Source organism: Lissotriton helveticus, chromosome 8 (assembly GCF_964261635.1).
Source record: "Lissotriton helveticus chromosome 8, aLisHel1.1, whole genome shotgun sequence".
NCBI lineage: Eukaryota > Metazoa > Chordata > Amphibia > Caudata > Salamandridae > Lissotriton > Lissotriton helveticus.
Window position 1 is genome coordinate 1,383,693,402 of NC_136069.1, and position 21,500 is coordinate 1,383,714,901.

Consider the following 21,500-nt stretch of genomic DNA (forward strand, 5'->3'; position numbering starts at 1 on the left):
GCCCCATAATGACCTAAGTGTTGGCTTTCTGGTTTCTGTTTTATTACATATCCTGGCGAGACTCTTTATCAAAATCCGCAGGTAAACACACAAACTCTATTGCAAGTAATTATGTATGACAGAAATGTGAAGACTGTTTTGATCTATTGTACAATTTGCATTTATTTTTGGACTTCACTGGACATTTTAAACAGGATCTATGCGGTGCCCTTTTCAGCACAGTTGTATGTTGAAATGTATTTTTGGCTCCCCTCATTATAAACTATTCATATTTAGCATTTTATTACCCTGAGATTACTGCACTTTCCAAAATTCATTCACACTCGGGAAGTTGATTGAAACCACCTAGAATGCATTACGATACGGGCCTATTCAAGGAAAGATGCACTTTATGGAATAATATTATATTTTATAGATGTTTGTATGTGTGCTTAGACTCAGGTGATTATATTTTAAATTGGTCTGGAAAGCATGTTTCTACTGCCTTTTTCTTTATTTTACAGCATTGTGTGCACATACATCATGCCCTGGAGTTAAATATTTCTTGTGTAATCAGAAGTGACATGCAGTCAATTTTCTTAATTGTATTACAGCTCAGAAAATGTGCCTAGTCTAGCGAGTTTATGCTTTAAGTGAACAATTCTTAACATCATAAGAATTTCTAAAAAAGTGTGTTTTCTTGCTAATTCGTAGACTGCATTAAATAAACACTTTAAGCACCCAAAAATTGTTTACTTTTGCCTTAATATATGACCTAATATTTGTGAATTTGTTTCAGGAGAAGTGTGTTTTTGTAATTGAAAACCCTGTTATACATAATTGGCAAAACCTCACATTTTCCGCTCAGAAAATTAACTAATGATGCTCCACACAGATATTAAACATCTCTGTGTCATAGACAGTCTGCTTTGTGATTTTACATGAACTCTGATGGTATTATGCAAAATTACTTTAATCAGTGTTTCACCATCTGTAAAACTATGATATATTGATATGTGTGGTCCATTCTATTAACTCTTAAGCTGCATTCCTTACCATGCTGTTTTTGTATAACAGTAGAGCTGCATTCCTCTGCTTTATGTATAATTACCATAAAACTGACTTTCACGGCTGGTTGCTTACATGTTAATTGCAGAAAGGGATATTCCCCATGGGTTGCAGGTTCTGACCAAATAAACATTACACAAGGGTGTGAAAAGACTATAGCGATGGACAAAAATTGATTTCCACCAAGGCAATATGACATCAGCCATGACAGGGATCCCCATCTCTTGGCCTGTGTGCAAAAGCCATATCGACTTCATTGCTCACCTGTATTTCCCTACGTGTTGGGCTGAGCATCACTTTCATGTAAACAGCTCAAGAGAATCAGCTGCATCCTGAGCCAATGTGTGGCGAGAATATACAGAAATAAAATTAATTTAGGGGGAAAAACTGAGAACGCTATTTGGATAACTACCCCCCAACGAGAGAAAGGAAGAGGAGTGAGTGTTGTGAAAATGGCAAGGGAGGAGTCAAGTATTTTTCGTGAGCCACCAGTCAATCTTTCAATAAATCAATCAACTAATCAATATAAGTTTATTCAGTTAATTGTCCTTCTCCGTAAACAATGCATCAAAATCACGTGTATTGATTTGAGAGAATAAAATTAGAAATCAATTAAAAAACAGTGCAATTATACCTGGTAAATTAGTACCTTATGGAAATGTTGTAGTTAACCAGATTATATTACAAAATGCAATATAACTTTGAGACCATTAGTTCGATTTCTAATAGGTCATTATGTGATTGTTGCTTACTTTTTCTTGGCCCTGCAAGGTTATCTAGCAGCCGTACATTTTATGCGGCTGTTATTGGTAAGATCACCATGTCCCCACATCAGAACTCAATGGGCAGTTAATTAAGATGTATTTTATCTCTCATAAAGGGCTTCTTGTAAGGGAAATCACATGTGCTACAGCGGTGTGACATGGCTTGTGATTCTCGTAAAGTACATACTTCACACTGGAGGAATACATGTTAAGTGAGGACTGCCTTGTAGAGTGATAAGAGAGGGACAAAAACATACACTAAAGTCTTCCTTTGTTAGATCGCAATTTCAGAAGTCATGTAGAGCATACGCTGTTTATTCTTATTTTATTTGTTAATTTATAAATTGGAGCACATGCTAATTCAGCAGCTTCAGAGAGCACTGCAGGGGTGCAAAGGTGCAAAGACTTGTACTCATGAACACTGAAATGCCCATGGTTTTCTTGCAGTCCAGAAGTGCCTCAGTTGTAAGGTCTGATTGCTTGAGTATTACCTTCTATTGAGGACGACAATGCCTCATGTTAATACGAAGTTTATAGAATGCTGTCACTGCTGGCTGATTAGAATGTGTTAGACGTCAGTCTTAACATCTAACTAGCCAGATGCTTCACACCGAATGGCAGAGGTTATTGGTCATGGTGCAACATGCCTGGGTGGAAAGCAGGGATGTAACATGCTGTTTCCTCTTCTTAATGTAGACAAAATGGGCTGGACAGTAAGGCCCCTTCAAAACCTTGGGACTTTAAAACCAAGGAGCCATTACTATGCGGTCGGAAAAGGCTCAGACTGTCGGTTGGAGACTTTCCCACTGCATCGTAATATGTTGGTCAGATTCCTTTCCGACCGCCTCATTATGATGGAGGCAGTCAGAAAGGAATCGATCAGTCATTCCGACTGGTTTCTGACGGGCTCGGAGAGCCCGTCTGCCCGTTGGAATGTGGTCAGTAATCCCAAAGGCAGCTCTTTCCGCCCAAGGGATTACGATGTTGGGTTTCGGCAGCTTTACCGTGCCGGCCTTTCCAACACAGAAAGGCTGTCGGAACACGACTTTGGGGGCCCCCCAGCAGGGCCACTTAGAATGCACGGCTTCCAATGGTGCCCCCTTGTTGATCCTTGCACCACTTAAGGGGCCTGCTAAGGGGTACAGTGATGACCTGCACCTCCAATTTTAGAATGGGAGCATGCATTCCGGCTGGAATACATGCTCACATAGTAAAGTATAAGAATGCGCCCAAACAGTGTTCGGTGGCATCCTTATCAGTCGGTCAGGACTGCCGACCGGGAGTTGGTCGGTCCATGACCGAGACAATGTCAGGCGGAGGAAACTCCGCCCGACATAGTAATAGGGCCCTAAGTTGTATGTCATATTAGAGAATTTTCCTAGGGGTTAGGATTTTCTCTAAGGTTTAAGATAGACCTTAAGAGATTTAACATTCTGGGCCGGATTCAGCTGCTGGAATACTCAGTCACAAACATGGCGGAGTGTCCCGCCCGCCAAACTCTTAAACAGGCCCTCTGTGTTTTCGTCTCAGTAGAGAGATGGTTAAAAATGTCAAGGCGGACAACTTCGGGCCTTACGAAGTCCAGTATGCCTGGAAGTCCTTAGCAAGGCCCTTTCCCGTGTATCAGTGTACAGTAGTGAAGCTTCAGTGCTTTAAAGTGGGATCATTCTTCTATGGATAACCAGTGAGGCATTGTTCGAGCTGGAGTGAGGTTTGATGACATTTTATGCCAATAATGATCTATGGAGCATTATTACATAGAATCCTGTGTATCAGGCGTAGGTGATGAGGCAAGATTTTGTTGATTGCATTTCATTTCTGGGAAAAGAAGTTGACATGATAGGAGACTGCCCCCCAAACGATTCGCCTTCTAAACTGGAAATGGGGGGTGGGGAGGAGACCATTATGTTATCCAAATTGAATGGGAGTTTGGTTTGGTTCACTGTGCCATAAACATGGTTTCTTTCTGACCATTATGGCTCAGTAATAGAATATTTGCTTCATCCAGTGCTAAATTTGTTTAAAGAAGTTGGCCATTTGATGATATTCCTTGGAACCTTACTTCTATTTCTACGGTGATACTGCTAGGACTGTTACCAAATACCTCCTAATACTGATTGAGGTAGATTCCCTGTTTTCTCTGAAAGAACCCACTTACATTGTGGGCCTTAAGCTCATTCCTTCTACTCCTTTCCTATCTGGAGTGCATTTGTCAATTGTGGCTATTTTTCCAACCTGTCAAAAGTAAGAAAAATACAGAGCTAAGCCAAAAGCAGTGTGTTTCTCTTGCCTCTCTCAGCTTCTTGCAATACTCATCACATTAGTGGCACCAATGAAACATTACACTAAGATATTATGGCAAAATGATACTTTAATTGACTAACTGAATGCATTTAAAATGTTCCTGGTTCTACTGTGCAATCCCTGAGCTAGAAATATCACAAGTAAATCCAACGGACATTGATGTCACTTTGTTTATCTATTGCATACTACCTCAAAAAGAGATTTGTAGTTTGTGCTTCAAACAAGCGCCTCAGGTAACAAGAGGTTTAGTCTATTTCTTCCTTGAAGAACAGCCATCAAACATGGAAAACAGCCAAGGTGATTATCTTAACTACCTAGTCTGTTAGTGCAGTCCTGTGGAATCAGTAAAGAGCCGAGGTTACCTAATTCATCAACTCTGCCTATTTTAGTTTTGCAATCTGTGTATATTTTCAAAGGAAGGAAGAATCTGCTTAGTGCAATAAATTGCATAACACTATATTTTCTGTACATTAAGAAGTGGCACTTCCTGGGTTAGGGTTTGTTTGAAATATTTTTCCCTTGACAGAGAATTTATTCATCTATAAAATAAGAGAGGTAATGGAGGGCAGGGTACCAATCCAGAGTTTCCAAACTTCTGCCAGGAAGTATTGCTCCTAATAACAATATCCACTAGTCCCTTCTGGTCCCTTGGCCAGGACATAGTCATTATTACAACCCAGATAGTGTACAAAATTATGTAATTGTATAACTGGCCAGTTCTGCCAATGTATGGGGCGTCAGAGGAGAGGTAACTTATTTGGTTGGGTCCATACCACACAAGGTTGACTTTAAAAGATTATAATCATAAAAACCTACCATTAAGAGAGAACATTTTCCTTTAGGAGAAAAAGTTGTCTTCATGTAGCTCCAGCAGCTGTCATGAAGTACATGCATGGTAAGTGTAGTAAGAGTGGCAGGGGCATGGCAGTCATTAGTGAAGTAGTTAGGCCCACAAGTGTGAGGGGTACACGCTCCACAATTATGGATGCATTTAACAGCCCACAGGGAAGAAGGGGTATTATTTATTGTGCTTGCGATTGACACCCTGGCTATTGGAGAATAGATGATCCTTTGCTTACTCACTCCTAACTTATTACGAGGTTTGTGCTGGTTTCAGAGAGGGGAATAACAAGAAGTCAGCCAAGTTAGATGCTGTCAAGTATGGAGTGCTAACCAGACGTTTCCCGCTACAGCAGGCTCTGCATTAAAGAAGACAAAGAAAGGAATTTCGCTGACATTTTGAAACCACCCCATAGGGAATTCTTGCCCCCCCCCATTCAGGATGTGAAAAGACGACATTTCTCATTGCCTGGATTGGCGTATATTGGAAGCAGGTCCAGATGGCACAAATTTACGAGGGTAGGCCGGAATTAAGGTCACGGTTGGGCCTGGTGACCTTCACGTTGCCTACTACTCACAGATGGGCTGAAGAGCAACACATTTATTGTTTACTACTCCTGGTGTCCGCTTTGAGAGTTTAGGCTTTCATGGTATTACACTGCAATTTATTGCGTATATATTGTCAGTTAAAATAAATACTTAAAAAACCCACTCCTTTTCTCAAACTTTGGAACGTAATTGAGTTGTATTTGGTTTCTTTTTTTTTGGTCCATTGCTTTATGGCTTTCTGATTGGCCAGATTGGTAATTGCAGCAAGTCACGCCTACCTCACTGATAAAGTCCATGCCCAATATGACATGCTGCGTGAAAACATTCTCTACAGTATGGGCTTCTTGCCGAGAACTGTGTTGCAACATTAATCAAGTTTCTCAAGGAAGCATAGTTGATCAAAACAAAACGTAAACTTGATTAAATCATGCATTGCTCTCGGTGCAGTCACCACTTTTCGGGAAAACGTTTCTTTGTAAATGACCGATATAGTCTGTTGCCCAATGGATAACAATATGTTGTCTTTCGTAACGTATTTGAAAAAATAGTTTACATATTTATGTGGTACTATAGCCGGCTGCCTGGCTCATAATTCTTTTACATGTTAGTCTGTTTTCAACAAAGTTTGCAGCAAAAATGTGGTACAAAAGTTCTAGGAAGAGGTCATTAAAATATAGCAGACATCTTTGTTGAGGAGTAAAATGGGCAGGATGCGGGTATACGAGATGGAGGAAAGTTAGAAAGATCATATCATTATGCACATAAAAAAGTGCATTATAAAACGTAACTGTATTACAGGTACAACATCTACATTGGGACTGAGCATGAGGGAATGAAAGTATACCTTGAAAAACATCACTTTTAAATCAGGGGGTTGATCCATTGTCTAGCAAGTCTCATTCAGTCGCTTCCTGGATCCAACCCCTCCGTTTCGATAGTAAAAGGACAAAAGAGCAATATCTGGGCATATTTAGGTGCCTTTAAAGAGACGGCTGATGGCACTGAATTTTGGCCTGTTGTCAACTCAGCTGATCAGACCAGCAGGAAACAAAACAGTGCCTTAGCATGCAGACTTTGCGGTTACAAAAAGGAGAATTTCATTAATTTGATTTGCATATGCCCTCATTTATACACAGCACTCGTCACATTATTAAGAAAAGATTTCATTGCTGGTGCGATTAGTACATGTGGGGCCGCAATAATAAAATGCCTCGATCCATCTAACCCCCAGCTGAACTGTAAATTACTAAAGTACCTTTCAGTGCATGATCAGGCACTTAAAAATCACACTCAGTTTTGAACTAATAGTCTGTTTTGATAGGAACCGAAATAGAGGCACTTTTTCACCTTAAATGGTAATTTTAAGCCATAGTAATGATATTCGTACAATGGCGACAAGGATGCTAACTATGGCTGTATTGTATGGGCAGTCCCAACCTATTAAAATGATGTATTAGGTGTTTTTATGGATATTTAACTATTTGAATGTGTTTATGTTACATTGCTACGGTTTTAATTAACCAAACAATAAATAATTGTTTTGATTTAAAAAAGCAAAACACTCAGCATTAGAAAGGGCTTATTTAAGTGGCAAGGTCCCCAGGCAAAAACTGCAAGACCAACCTCTTAGCATATTGTGGCGTCACAAAGTTTAAGTATTCATCAAATCACTGTTTATTCTTATATGTTATGTGTTGATCTGTTAGCCGACTTAAGCTTGAATAGTTTCTCCATTATAAGTACTGTAGATGGGTTTTAAAATCCGGGCTACACCCTGATTTATGTCTTCTGGACTCTCACAACAATTTCCTTATACAGACAAATATAGCTGGCTCCTAAAATATTTCTTTATTTTTGTTACCTTTATTTAATGAAAATGTAACTTTTTACAAGATCGTGCCATGAGCAGACCGGAGAATTTCATATGTGACGCACAGTACCAGGCGTCACGATGTAGCGTAAAGGGAAAGAAAACAAAGGGGAGTAAAAGAGAGTACATCAGAAATCAAGCCAGGACTAGCTTTGGGAAGATGGTGCAGGTATGCGGTATGATGTAAGTGTATCTATGTAATCTTGAGGCAATCGAGGTATGATCACATCCTTGGTATTTGGGGAGACGACTGCAGTGTGTATATCCTCCTAGTCAGTGGGATTGGGCTACTGCTCGGCACGGTGGGGGGAAGGAGGTTGGGGGAAGGGAGAAGGTAGGAAAAGGGGAGAGCATGATGGGAGAAAAGCATTTCGGGGAGTCTACAGCAGTACATATGGTGTCAGAGCGTCGGCAGGTGCCATCCGATTCAATATGTCAGGGGTTCTGTTTCTTATTGTGTGTCAGTGTTTCTCAGACTGAGATGGGATGTGGTGGGCAAGGGATTCTGACACTCCAGTCATAGGAGGGCTCCATACCCACTCGAAGATATGGAATTGATCATTCATAATTGTAAGAAATTATGACTGATCTTGAGGGGGGTGAGACACTTCTCAAGCAGCAATCACAATTCTTTTTTGGGTGAATCCACAAACCCTAAATTAACATCTACAGAACCCTCGGGTAGCTTGGCACAGAGCAGTCAGGCTTAAAAAAACAAAAGACCAAAATAACAAAAATCCAATCAGTAGAACTGGAGGTATGCATGTTTAAAGCACCAAACAGCTGAAAGCGCCAACTGTAGGTATCTGGTCACGCCAGACCAGGACAAAATCACAGGTTCAGGCTGACCAAGATGGAGCACGGGACGGCTACAGGGACCCATTTAGGCCTGCTGAACAGAGTACCTTATATACTGGTTTGTGGAGCATTGCAGGATCTTTGTCGAAGATGTGTCATGCAGCTAAGGAAATGTGTCAGTTTCGAGGAACTGCAGTGCCTAGTCCAGCATCGTTGTCAAAGCTGCCATCGACGAGGGATGTGAGGGCTAAGGATGTATTGCGCAGCAACTGTTTTGATGAGGCAATGGGCTGCAATGCGGGTCTGTGCAGAGGTACCAATCCACGCAGCAGCGGTGATGCAGCGGTTCTGCTCAGGGTTGCACCGGGCAGTGGAGAAGATGAGTCGGTTCTTCTGAATTCACAAAGGCTGGCAGAGGACCATTCCCACTTGCAGGAGTGTGGGACAAAGATGGCCCCACTTGGCAGGGTAGACTCACAGATGGCAGAGTCCAGGTGCTGGGTTCAATATTTAGAGCCTTCCGTCCCTGAGACTCTGGTTAGCGGGCCAGCCAACCAGCCCTTGGAGTCACTTTGGTGTCCTGGATTCAAGAGATGCAGGTTGAAACGTTCTCACCAGGTGAGAGGCAGCAAACAGCAGTTCAGCACAGCAAGGCAGCAGCCCAGCAGGGCAGTAGTTCAGTACAGCAGCAGCCAGCAGAGTGGTAGGCCCCCGGCAGCACAGTAGTCCTTCTTCCTGATAAAGTACCACAGGTCCAGAAGTGTTCTAAAGGGGTGATATCTGAGGTCCAGTACTTATACCTGGTACCCTTCCTGTGGAAGGTAGGAGAAGCTTCTAGAAATTCCCTTTGAAGTCCCCAGGCATCCTGCCTTCCCAGTCCCGGCTCCAGACTAACTACAGGGGGGATGCAGCCCTTTGTGTGGCAACAGGAAACAGCCTATTCAAGTTTAAATAGGGCTAGGCCCAGCTCCCCTACCTCGCATTCTGCAAGTGATTGCCCTTTAGGCACTTCTATGCTCTCTATTGTGTTTAAGTGTCTAGGAGGAATGCACAAATCCCAAGTGTCTGCTGCACCCAATCATGTGACCCAGAGACAGGCTACACTAATTTGCTAAGGCAAGAAAGTGCTAACTTTCTTAAAGTGTCATTTTCAACATTGTAATATAAATTCTGACTTTACCATAAGTTAGTATTGTTCATTACAATTCCAAAGATACCAAACATGAAATGGTGACCTGCTCCCATTTGGAAATGATAGCTTCTTAAATGTGATAAGGTAACTCAAATGTTAGCTTATGGGAGAGGTAGACCTCACAGTAGTAAAAAAAGAATTTAAGACTTTTTTGCTACCAACAGATGTAAACCTTAAAATTACATGTCCTACTTTTTAAATACATTGTATCCTGCCCTGTGGGCAGTTTTAGGGCATACTCTAAGGATGACGTAGAGGTACTAAAAGGAAAGGTTTGGGCATGTCTAAAATGTTTATATTGCTAGGTCAAAATGGGAGCTTAAAAACTGCACACAGGCTACAAGGGAATGCCTGAGACATGTTTAAAGGGCTACTTATGTGAGTGACACAATGCAGGCCCACTGGTAGCATTTAATATACAGGCCCTGAGAACAGGTAGTACCACCTTACTAGGAACTTACAAGTAAATGAAATAAGCCAATTAGGAATAAGCCAATGTTACCATGGTTTAAGAACTGAGCAAATGCATTTTAACACTGGGTTAGCAGTGACAATGTGCACAGTCTTAAGGCCAGCAAAAACGAGATAAGCAAATATGGAAGAGGAAAGCAAAATGGTTGGGGGAAAGACCACCATAAGGCTGACAGGTCTAACAATAATGTAAGCGTTTTTTACATATCCTGCTATGTCCTACAGTTCAAAGAGCCATTCTTGTCAACAAGGGGAGGAAGGGCTGTCTCCAGTGTCTAAGTATACAGAGTTTGACCCTAACGAGTGACGTGGCTAGCCATCTGCAGTCATGAGAGATCATGTCAGGGAGGTCTGAGAACTCATGGAAAAGAGCATGGTGGGGTAAGGAAGTAATCCAGATGGAGCTATACCATCATAGATGCCCCCAAACTTAAGACCAGTCTGGGGCAATAACTGGGCAGGATCACCGAACATGGAGAAGATCACAGAGAGCGGTGTTGCACCACCAGTATAAGTCATGGGATAGAATTTTGGCCCTATAGAGATTCAGGGGGGTCCAGTACCAAGCCCGCAATATTTTCAAGTAGAGAAACTTCAAGCAGTGTTCTCTGAGGGCTCCATCATCATCGAGGAGAAGGGAAGCCCAGTATTTCCCAGGAGAGGTTGTCATAAAAGTCTGGTGGCCAAGAGAGTGTTAGCCTTTAATAAGAACCGTGTAGAAATCGGATACTAGTAACCTGTACCGGCCAAAGTCCTGGAGATACTGTAGTATGGGTGATTGTAGTAACTCATCAATCTGTGGAGCTCTAGATGATCTGAAGCACTGGAGTAGCTGTTGGTGAAGCCATGTTTTTTCTGATTGGAGCCTGAATTTTGTACTCAGTTGATCAAAGGATTTGAGCCTGCCACCATTCAGGACAACGATTAAGGTATTGTATGCCGCAACTTCTACAAGTTGACCAATGGAACGGGTGCCCTCCTATGTGAAGCAGAGAGTAGTGCCAGAGGGGGGCCCGCTGGTGTACATAGAGGGCCACTCCCAGAAGTTGGTCGGCTTCCCACCAGGCACATGAAGTAGTTGCCAGGATTAGGTGTGCGGCCACTCTTGGAACCTTGGGCGAAAGGTACGGGGGCAAAAGCAGTCACAGGTAAAATAAGGTGGCATTCTAGGCATGCCCAAAATTGACCTTACTGATCAAAGAGCAGGTGGACTTCAACCTGAGAGAGGTGGTAAGCCAAATGGTATGAGGTGAGATAGACCAGTCTCAGGCCCCTGGCTGACTTATCAGACCTGAGTCGGTGCTGATGTGCAACTTTCACCCACTCCAAACATAGGATTGAATGTTGCCTTCAATCCATGCAAGCAATGATTAGGGAACTTCGAGGGGTATCATACCAAACGTGTATTGGAAGTGTGGGTACACAGTAATTTTCACCTTTTGTACCCTTCACCAGAGAGACAGGTTAAGATGAGACCAGTTCAAGAAGTCCTGCCAAGTACATTCCTGGAAGGGGAGGAGGTTGTCCTCTACCATACCTATAAGGCTGAATGCCCCCATAGAGGAGCCCATGAGGCACTCAGGTCACGTTGTATATCATTGGTACACGCGGGGGTGGTAGTTCTCATCATCAGGTGGTCCTCACTCTTTGCCCAGTTAAGCATATAAGCTGAGAGCTCTGAGAAATCCTCGATGATGGACATACCTATTGCTATCGGGGATTGATTTGAGACAGAAGAAGCAGGATGTCATCTGCATAGAGCAGGATCTTGGTCTCGCCGGCTTGTGTGGGGATTCCTAGTACCTCCAGTGATCCACTGATTGCAGTTGATAAAGGTTTGATCGTTCAAAGAATAAGAAGAGGAGACACAGGATGACCCTGTTGGGTAGAGTGGTCAACCCGGAATGTCTTGAAGAGAAATCCTCCGGAGGACACTTCAACTGAGGGGAAGTCATATAAAAGGTGGACTCTTGAATTTGTTCCCCAAGCCCATGCAGGACATTACCAGGAAAAGGTAAGGCTATTTGACTTGGTGAAACGCCTTTTCGGCGATTAGTGAGAATGCCAACATCTCTGTGGGGTTATCTTTAACGCGTCACGGGAGATGTGACAGTGTCCCTATATGATTGAAGGAACTACGTTCTGGGACATAGATCTGATTGAGTCTTACACTTCACTAAAGTGGAGTCCTGCATCAATTGCCTCCTCAGCATAGTCTTACACACTACCCAGAGGACTCTTTGGGAGCCCACCAAGTCCTTGTTGTCTAGGATGTAAGTACTGAGATGATTGCGGAGCTGTGCTTTCCCTCTGGGGTTTTGTAGGCAAATGCCTTCATCATCCAAAGGATTAGTGGTGGAGGTGTCATACAGTTCCTAATAATTCAGTAAAACTGTGCATTTGAGCCACATAAGTGTAAAAACACTGTTGGATTCAGTCCACTCATACCATGAGAATATGTTGACGTAGTTCCTGGCTAGCTCACAGTGCAAATGTGTGCTAAAACTGATTGTTCCAAAAAATGTCTACTTTAAAATTGAACATGTTAAATGGAAGTGTTTGTGCACTGGCCCTGTGTAACCTCACAACTGAGGGGTGAGCCCCAAGTCTAGATCAAGATGAACCAGGCAGTGGTTGGCAATTCCCCCTTCCAAAATGTCACATTGTGTTATATGGAGGAGTAGGCTCCCCTGAAGTAGGCAATAATCAATCTGGGCTTGAGTCCTGTTGGAGTAAGAGAGGATGGTCATGAAGCAGCACCCTGTAACATCCATGTTTCACATCTATTTGGCCTGACATGTCTGGAGCCATGTTCCAGTCACCCCCAGGAGGACAGGCATCCTTCCAAACTCTTGCAGGAGCTGCAAGAGGTGAGTTAGGAAGGGAGTCTTTTAAGCAAGCCATGGGGCATAGGCGAACTGACTATGATTAAGGGTTTTAGTATACAAAACTTTGCGAAGACCCATCTATCGTCCACATCTGCCCACATCTGGAGGACTCTGCATGCCAAAGTACGGTAAAACAGTATCACCACTCTGCACTGCTTGGAGCTGCATGGTTCAGCAGAAGGCTCCAAGCACATTGATAAAGGTTCTTCTGCTGCTGATGACTTTACCCACCCAATCTTGCCCTAGTTTGTCTGATTCCATAGGGGAAAGGTGCATTTCATGTAATAAGTCTATGTCTGTCTGTTTGGTGTGTAAGTAATGTAAGACTTTCTTGCATTTAATATAGTCTAACATACTTTTGGCCTATGAGGGCTACTACTGTTAGCGGCATGGACATTCCTTGTAATGGGTGTATGGGAAGAGCAGAAGAGCTTGGGGGAGGTAACACCCGATGACGTGTGCCGCAGGAGCTGCTGGAAAAGATATAGTACTGGGGGAAGGAAAGAGGAATGGCAGGAAGGGGAAATCTGAGGGGGGACTAATGACTTCTGAGTTTGAGCTTCCCCAGTGCCATGTGACCAAGCCAGAGCCTATCCCATTCACCAGATAAGAGGGAGGGGGGAAAGTCTCCAACGCTGAAAGCAACGGAGGAAGAAGGAAGCCACAGCTGAAAATAGGAGACTGGCCATGAAAGTTGGGCCATGCAAGTAGCGACCCAGGAAAGAGCTCTCTGTGGGGGAAACAAAGAAGGGGGGTAGGATCTCATCTAAAAATAAGAAAATATCCCCCTCAGTCCCGGGTCAAGGCCGCAGGACAGGAGGAATGCTGGGTGGGTACCAAGAACCGAAGTATAGCGTCTGGCGGGCGCAGCTTGTTCCATGGAGTGGGAGAGTTGCAAGTAGGGCTGAGGAGAGGGGATGAGAATATATCTAACCCAATTCCTTGCTGTCCAGCTCACCAAGTGTAAAATTTTAAATGCAGAAGCAACCTTTACAATTGAGCAACACATCAAGTGATAAGGAAGGAGACAATCAGTTCTCTGCATTCTCTAAGTGTGGGCTGAAAATTCGTTCCGCTGGCGGAATTTGTGGATTTTCTGCAATTTTGCGATCTGCGAATCTCGCGAAATCGCAGAAAAATCCGTGAATCCGCAAGCGGGACGAATTTTCCATGAAGCACCTACAGGGTTACAGCAGCAGGTGCCCAAGTTGAAGCTAATTTCTTTGTAACCATTTACAAAAGGGTTACAAAGAAATTAACTTCAACTTGGGCACCTGCTGTAACCCTGTAAGTGCTTCCTGAGCGGCGCCTCATTGCCTACTTGCAACTATTCTCTGACCCTCGAAGCAGGGCCAGAGAATAGTTACAAGTATGGCACGAGGCTCCTGTCACAAAAATTAAACCTCAACAGGAAGCACTTACAGATATAAATAAAGCAGGGGCCCGAGTTGAAGCTCAAATTCAGTAACGTTTTAATCAGCCCAAAACATTAGCACGGTCGAGGCTGGGCAAGTGTGCTTGCCTTTAACCCCATATCTGCCGTCGAAAAGTAGCTGTAATTCCCCTGGGAGGTCTTTGGATCCCTGAGTTTCTCAAGCGTGTTCCCTGTGTAGTTCCTGTGGCCAGGAGGCTGCTTTCTCCTCACCTACTGCCCTGCTCGCTCTCTGACCCTTTATAACCAAGAGGCATGGGAACACGCATAGAAGCCCAGCACCACACACTAGCAGTATCAAACGTCTTCCCGCCCTTTTCCCACTATGATGGACAGCTTCGTCCATCATAGTGGCATCTAAGTGGATAACTATGCAGGGCAGGATTCATTCATTCTGGCACGAGGCTACTGTCACAAAAATTAAACCTCAACAGGAAGCACGTACAGAAGAAGCAGGTGCCCGAGTTGAGGCACAAATTCAGTAACGTTTTAATCAGCCCAAAAGCATTAGTGAGCACGGTCAAGGCTGGGCAAGTGTGCTTTAACCCCATATCTGCCTTTGAAAATTAGCTGTAATACTTGTGGGAGGTCTTTGCATCCATAGTTTCTCGAGCGCAATCCCCGTGTAGTTCCTGTAACCAGGAGGATGCTTTCTCTTCACCTGCTGCTCTGCTCGCTCTCTGACCCTTTACACAAGAGGCATGTGAATACGCATAGAAGCCCCCCCGTTTGGCCCCGCATCACACACTAGCGGTATCAAGCGTTTTCCCGCCCGTTCCCAACTATGATGGACAGCTCACTCAAGGGACCTCGGCGCCTTTTGGCGCTGTGGCAAAGTTACAGGCACACATAGTCATTGGAGACAAATCTTCTGGCCCTTTACGCAGCTGCAGTGTAGGAAAAGCAATATACATTTACCCAACGAGGAGGCACTTACTGATTAGCCAGTAGAAAGTACTCCAGTTGAGTATAGTGCAATTGCAAAAAAATTCACGATTTCGCGGGAAAATCCACAAATTCGCGGATTTATTTGCGATTTCGCGTGAATTCACGGACCGCAGATCCGCAAAATTCACCCATACTTAGTATTCTCTTCATCTGTGTTAGTCAAGTGTTTCCCTAATGTCTACAACATTAGATTCAAACATTTCAACTTTTAAATGTAGAAACATACATAGGCTTTCCTGTTTTCAGTTTCTATTTTTGGTCAATTCTGGTGGTTTTTTTCCAGTGTTTTCAAGTGATTTCAAGACCTTAAAAAAACTGTTGTTATCAATGGTTACACATTTTCGCACCACTAAAAACAATAAAAAAGGTGTTTTTCCGGTGTTTATGAAACGTTTTGCTTTTATTACTGCTTGCTTTCTGCACTGATAGAACATGGTATATAGACAGTGTATATGAGGTCCAAATAGATTTTTGCAAATAAAACTTATTTTAGTACACCATACAAGACTTCTTCAGTGAGTCTTTAGTCATGTGCGTTCGCTCTTTCCTTCCCATGTAAACTTCTGTGAAAAGGCCCTCTCAACAATGGCACTTGGGACAGACAATGCCAAAACAGCCAGTACACAATTTGTTAACTCTAGCCACTGACATAGCTTTTGTTGCCAATACTAGTGCACTTGAAGATTGCTATTCTCAGGGCAGGTTCTGCAACATTTGCATTGAGCTGGGCGCTTATACCCTCAGTTATTGAAGCGGTCTAAAATGAAGCAGCACTTTTAAAACTACGGAGGAAATTCCCCTTTACTGAAGGGATCTAGAACTTGTACAGAGTACCACAGTGAGATTTAATGGACTTCAAATGCCATTGCTGGTGAAGGGACAATTCTATGCATCATTGCAAGCCATTTCTCATACATCACTATAGCTTGCATTGAATGTTTAAAGTCTGAGGTGTTGGCAATTCACCTACTATCAATACTGACCCACTGGAATATGTGGGCTGCTGTATTAAGGGTTTTTACCCATTCTCTGTGGGTAAATGTGATTTTGATATTTCCTGATTCTCTACAGTTTATAAAATAATTAAATGAGACTTCTAAACCCTGCATCTTCAGACCAAAGCCCACAAAACTGAAAAAAGAAAAAGGAAGAAGAAACAATATTTTAGTGCAATTTCTAAACAACAAAACTCAAGCAGCCTTTCTTACTGCTAGCTTGTATAACAAAGTTACATTGCATTGGCCCCCTCAGGATGAAAGAAAATACTCTTTCACTCTCTTTTTCCTTCCTTTGAATGGCATTTAGTTTGTGGTTGTGCAGGTGTTTTTTCAGTCTTTATATGTTTTCACTGGTGAGGGCTATTTCTCTTTCAGTGGGGTTTTATCAGTTATTATAGGTTTAAACCTAAAACCCCACAGCCTAAACATACAATAACAAATGGGCAACATCGTAGGCAAGGGGGAAGAATACGGTTAGTCCTCTTTGTTCTCTCCATCCATTTCGGTTCTGTATTTCAGTGGAAAATGGGATTTCTCCCCCGATGAGGAGAGGGTTAGAAACCCGCCTGGCTGCTGAGAGTATTGCTAATTTGTGTTGGTGTCGCAGTGCGCAGACGATGATAGGGGGAGGGGAGTTTGTGTCAAAGGCATGGCGGTATTGAATTCGGTGCGCACGCTCGAGTTCAAGAGTTTCTGAGAGGCACAGGTGGAGAAGATCCAGAAGCATGGACATTAGGTTGGTGACCAAGTCTGATTTTTCCTCACCCTCCGGGACTCCATAGATCCTGAAATTATCCTTTCTTGCCCTATCCTTCAGGTCAGTCAGTCACTTTCCAGTAGAGAATGTCGACGTAGCGTCCCCAGTCTGGCAGATGCTCGTACTGGGCTTCAATGGTATGCAGTTAGTTGCTATTCCCATCCAGACTTGTACAGATCATTGACATCCCATGTCTGATAGATCTTACCTCTGACCTGATGTCAGACATTTTCTTATCCAGCGCTGGGAGGGTGGATCTCCATGTCTGGACTTGTAGGCACAGGAGTCGCCAGGGGGGTCATTTTTAGAGGTGGTTGGTAGCATCTCACTGCTTCTGAATAGAGCAGTTGGCAGGCTGGTGGTCAGCAGGTTGACATGTGAGGGAATGAGGTGGAGACTGGGTACATTGATTCGGGAGCTCAAGTACACAGAAGGCAGAACACGGAGATGGTGGGTCGTGCTGCATCTGTGGTTGGGGTCTGTAACAACAGCTCCTCAGTACAGGCATTGGTTGATAGTCACCCCATGGGAGACTTGGGCTGGATGTTGGTCAGGTAGCACCCCTTCAGGCCTATGTACCCTCCCTGGGCCCCAAAGGATTAGGTGTCTGGGTACATCTCTCAGCGTACAGTGAGACTAGTGGTCAAGGGACATAAGATCACTAGTCCACTGGACTGCAGAGCAGTCCTAGGCTGTAAGTGGTACGTGCACCTGGCATAGAAGGTAGGGAAGAGTGCCCAATAGCCACAGTCCAGGGCTACATCCAGGTGAGAGGTGGGTGGGAGAGGTCCAATGTATCTCCTTACAGTAGCAGGGCTGATGTGGTGTAGCAGGGGAGACCATGCAAGTGCAACCCCTACACAAAGGCTGCTTCCTGACTGCACTCCTCTGCTCCTATCCCCACTGTAAGGGACACAGGTAAAGTAAAGAGGGGAAGGGGCAGAAGGATGCTGCCTGATGCGTCAGCCCATCTTTTATTCACTAATGACCTTTTCAGCAATGGGTCTGAGTCATAGGAGTTGGATCCAAGTCCGCCGGGTTTCTTCACGGGCCGTGAAGGAAACGGCACATAGGGCATCTGAAATCCGTCACACAGGGAATGGGTGGCAGAGTTTCTGAAGGAGCCGAATGCAGAGGTGAGGATTGCTGCAGATGTCTGGAGACCACGCCTCAAGTGGAGCAGTTCACCAGTGCTCGGTATACCACTCAAAGCAGTTCCAGTGATCTGTGGCAGAAGTGCCTCAGCTCTGTGGTGCCAGCGGTGCCACTTTGACTGAGGCGGATGTTGGGGGCCTCTGGCAGGCTTGTCTGGGTAAAGCAGAAGCACAGGAGATGGTCACACCTCCGAAGGCGGCCAGTTTACTGTTCAGGAAACTCTATCCACTGTGTCTCTAAAATGTATGCCTGTCTCAAACAACCGTTCAAAACCCTAATTCAGAATAGATTAACACCTTAGGCGCATGTTGGGAGAGTCCAGTTACAGATTTTAAAAATCTGTTTTCAGTAATAGATCATATTTGAACATAAGTGTGCCCCCACAGGTCACCACCAGAGAAGGATGTCATGAAGGCCTTGGCCTTGTACAAAGGCATGGTTTGTGAGATTAATCTACAAACCCTTTTTCTGGCAAACCATACTACAGCCCCTGCTCTCTATGAGGAAGTAGTGCTTGTCTTGTTTACTTAGTTGTTCCACTTTCTGTTATGGCTGTATCTAACATCTAGATCATCAATGTTTCCAGGCGGATGTTGTCCAAGTTAACTTACTACAAAAATACTTATTTGTGATAAATGATTTAACTTCATTTTGGTCTGGTTAATGATTAACCGATTTTTATTGCAGTAAATATGGAAACAGTCTGGCAGGTTTAACATTCTTACTGAATGATGGCAAACCCTTCCGGCAATCAGCAGATTTTAGGGTATGAATCTTATCATCTCCTATTCAAAAGGGTGTATCACTTAAAGAATTGCTAAGCCACTACAGCACTCAAATCAAAATAAATCAAGTAAAGACTAACCTACACCTTTGGCAAACCTCTTCCTTAACTTGGAAGGGCTTGGACATCTCAACATTTTAACCTCAATGGTCTATTCTAAAGCGGACATTAAGTCTATGAAGACCACATATAGTTATTGTTTCTGTACTATTTCTCCACAAATAGATGTCATCTGAATGCTTGGTCAATGGTGCTATTTTTTTTCTGGAAGCTTGCCTGGCAATGAGAGAGTATGTTGCTTGAACTTACTCACTCTTGAATACAATTCAGTAGCAAACGGCCAAAGGTTTTTTGCGTCTTATGTATAAGGTTAATTGTCATTTCAATGGCTGGGCCGTTCCTACCACCTTTTTATAGAGAAGAACAATGTCTGCCTGCGCCAGGTAAATGAAACCATGCGACTTTGAATGATGGAATTTGTAAGGACATTTAAATAAGGAGTCCATTATTGAGTTCTGATTTTAAGAGATCTGCACGTATCTTGTCCATACCTGGAGCTTAACATTCTTTTCTATCTTGACTAACTGTCTTTTCTGTAGTGTAAAATGATTTCAAGAGCAGAAAGGAAAAAGAGAGAAATTGTCAACTTACATACCTCACTTGCATGGTTCAAGGCTGGTACCCAAGGAGAACCATTGTATTACTTTTTTTTCAGGCCACAATCAGCCAAGACAGGGGCTCAGCCCTGCCTTCTTTGGCCTCTTATGGGCTGCAGAGGGTCACTGTTGGAATCGTTGGCTGCTTTTGGTCCCTCCATGTTAGTGGTAGACAGGACTTGCAAAGCCCAGGGACTCAGAGTCACCCATGGAATCAGTGTTTCCTCCTGCTGCCTCGGTGTGACCCTTTGGTGTCTTGCACTCTGGGAATTCTCAGCTGCCTTTGGACTTCCCACAATGGTGGTTGGTAGGAATTTTGAAAGGCTTGGACTTTGGGACTTGGAGTCCCTAGGTGAGGCCTTTTTCGTGCTACTGCCTATGGTGTATTCCTTAGGCATCTTAGCATGTCTCCATTCACATTCCTGGGCAGAGCTCCAATATCACATCAACACCCGAGAAGGAATCAAATGATACTGGGAAGAGGTAGTTTAAATAGGTAAAACACCCACTTCATAACACCATCATCACAATGCTAATTTAAAACACAAAGAGATCAACACTTCCGGAAATGAAGCTGGTGAAGTTCTGGCAACAAGGTTTGATAATATTAGCTAATACACTAAACAGGAATTAGCACTGTGTCAAGTTTGGAAAGACTGATGGCCTTGGCAATACCGTCTGATGGGTAGAAGAGCTGTGGGATAGGGGGTGATGGGAAAGGTTCACAATCCATGCCAGCATTGATGACATCTGAAACTGAGACACTATGGTAGCAATATCCACTGAGAAGTCTTTAGGGGCCTCAGCGAGACCCTCTAATGCTAGAACATGGGGGATGAAACTTGGGCCCAAACGTCCTAAGATTTTGCACAGGCACAGAGACCCCATATACATTTTGCCAGTCAGGTTAAAATTGCATTGTGTCTTTCAATGCCCACGGAGACTCTTGGGCTTGCAACTGACACCACACAACTGTCAGAAATGTATCACGAATGTGACAGTACATACATGTGCACCATTCCCCAACAATACATTCAGTAGCATAACACAAATCTCTTATCACATATTTAAACAATTGTAAAGAGTTGGTCTTAAATCGTTAAGCCAGGAGATATTCTTGCCAGGAGCTACCTTTGATGATAACTCACAAATAAATGCTAACAGTTAAAGAGGGCAAGGAACAAACACCCACTACATAGCCCCAATGACCAGGAGTAAAAAATGCACACTGGACTAATTCAGACTAAGGAGGACAGAATTCCTAGGAATAGATAGCATTACAGAGAATCATGCTAAAAAATCCTCTTTGGAGCACCCTTTTTATGGGGCAGTCAATCACCAAATTTTAAACTCCAAACTGGTCCAATGTGCAAAATTTTGAATGGTGCACTACATAAAACCCTATAACGTAACACAACATAATGTAACATCCACTATCATTCTTTATGACTCTCTGGCTTCACTTATGTCTCGCTGCCTCTATTGCTCTTTGTCTCTCCACATCTATCTATCTATCTATCTATCTATCTATCTATCTATCTATCTATCTATCTATCTATCTATCTATCTATCTATCTATCTATCTATCTATCTATCTATCTATCTATCTATCTATCTATCTATCTATCTATCTATCTATCTATCTATCTATCTATCTATCTATCTATCTATCGATCGATCGATCGATCTATCTATCTATCTATCTATCTATCTATCTATCTATCTATCTATCTATCTATCTATCTATCTATCTATCTATCTATCTACCTATCTATCTATCTATCGCCATATGTGCTATTCCATGTTCGTGATCAGTATTTTCTCTTATCTTTGCCCTTTGTACCAATTCTTGTCATATTTCCCCATTGATGTCTCTTTCACTCTGTATTACTGATTCCTGTGATCCAATCATCCTCATGCATTACCCTACATGGATCTTCTGAAATTACCCTCTCCCCACGGTGTCCCTCATCACCAATTATGGAAATCTGTATCTCCAATAGATTTGTATTCAATATGCCTCCCTGTAAGACCTTTGTACATTAAC

General features: G+C 43.3%; 1 protein-coding gene across 1 annotated transcript in view; it reads left to right on the plus strand.

Annotated features, from left to right (window-relative positions):
* The window catches only part of ROBO1 (roundabout guidance receptor 1), a 1,545,337-nt gene that overhangs the window by 794,783 nt on the left and 729,054 nt on the right, over window positions 1-21,500 (plus strand). The window lies entirely within an intron of this gene.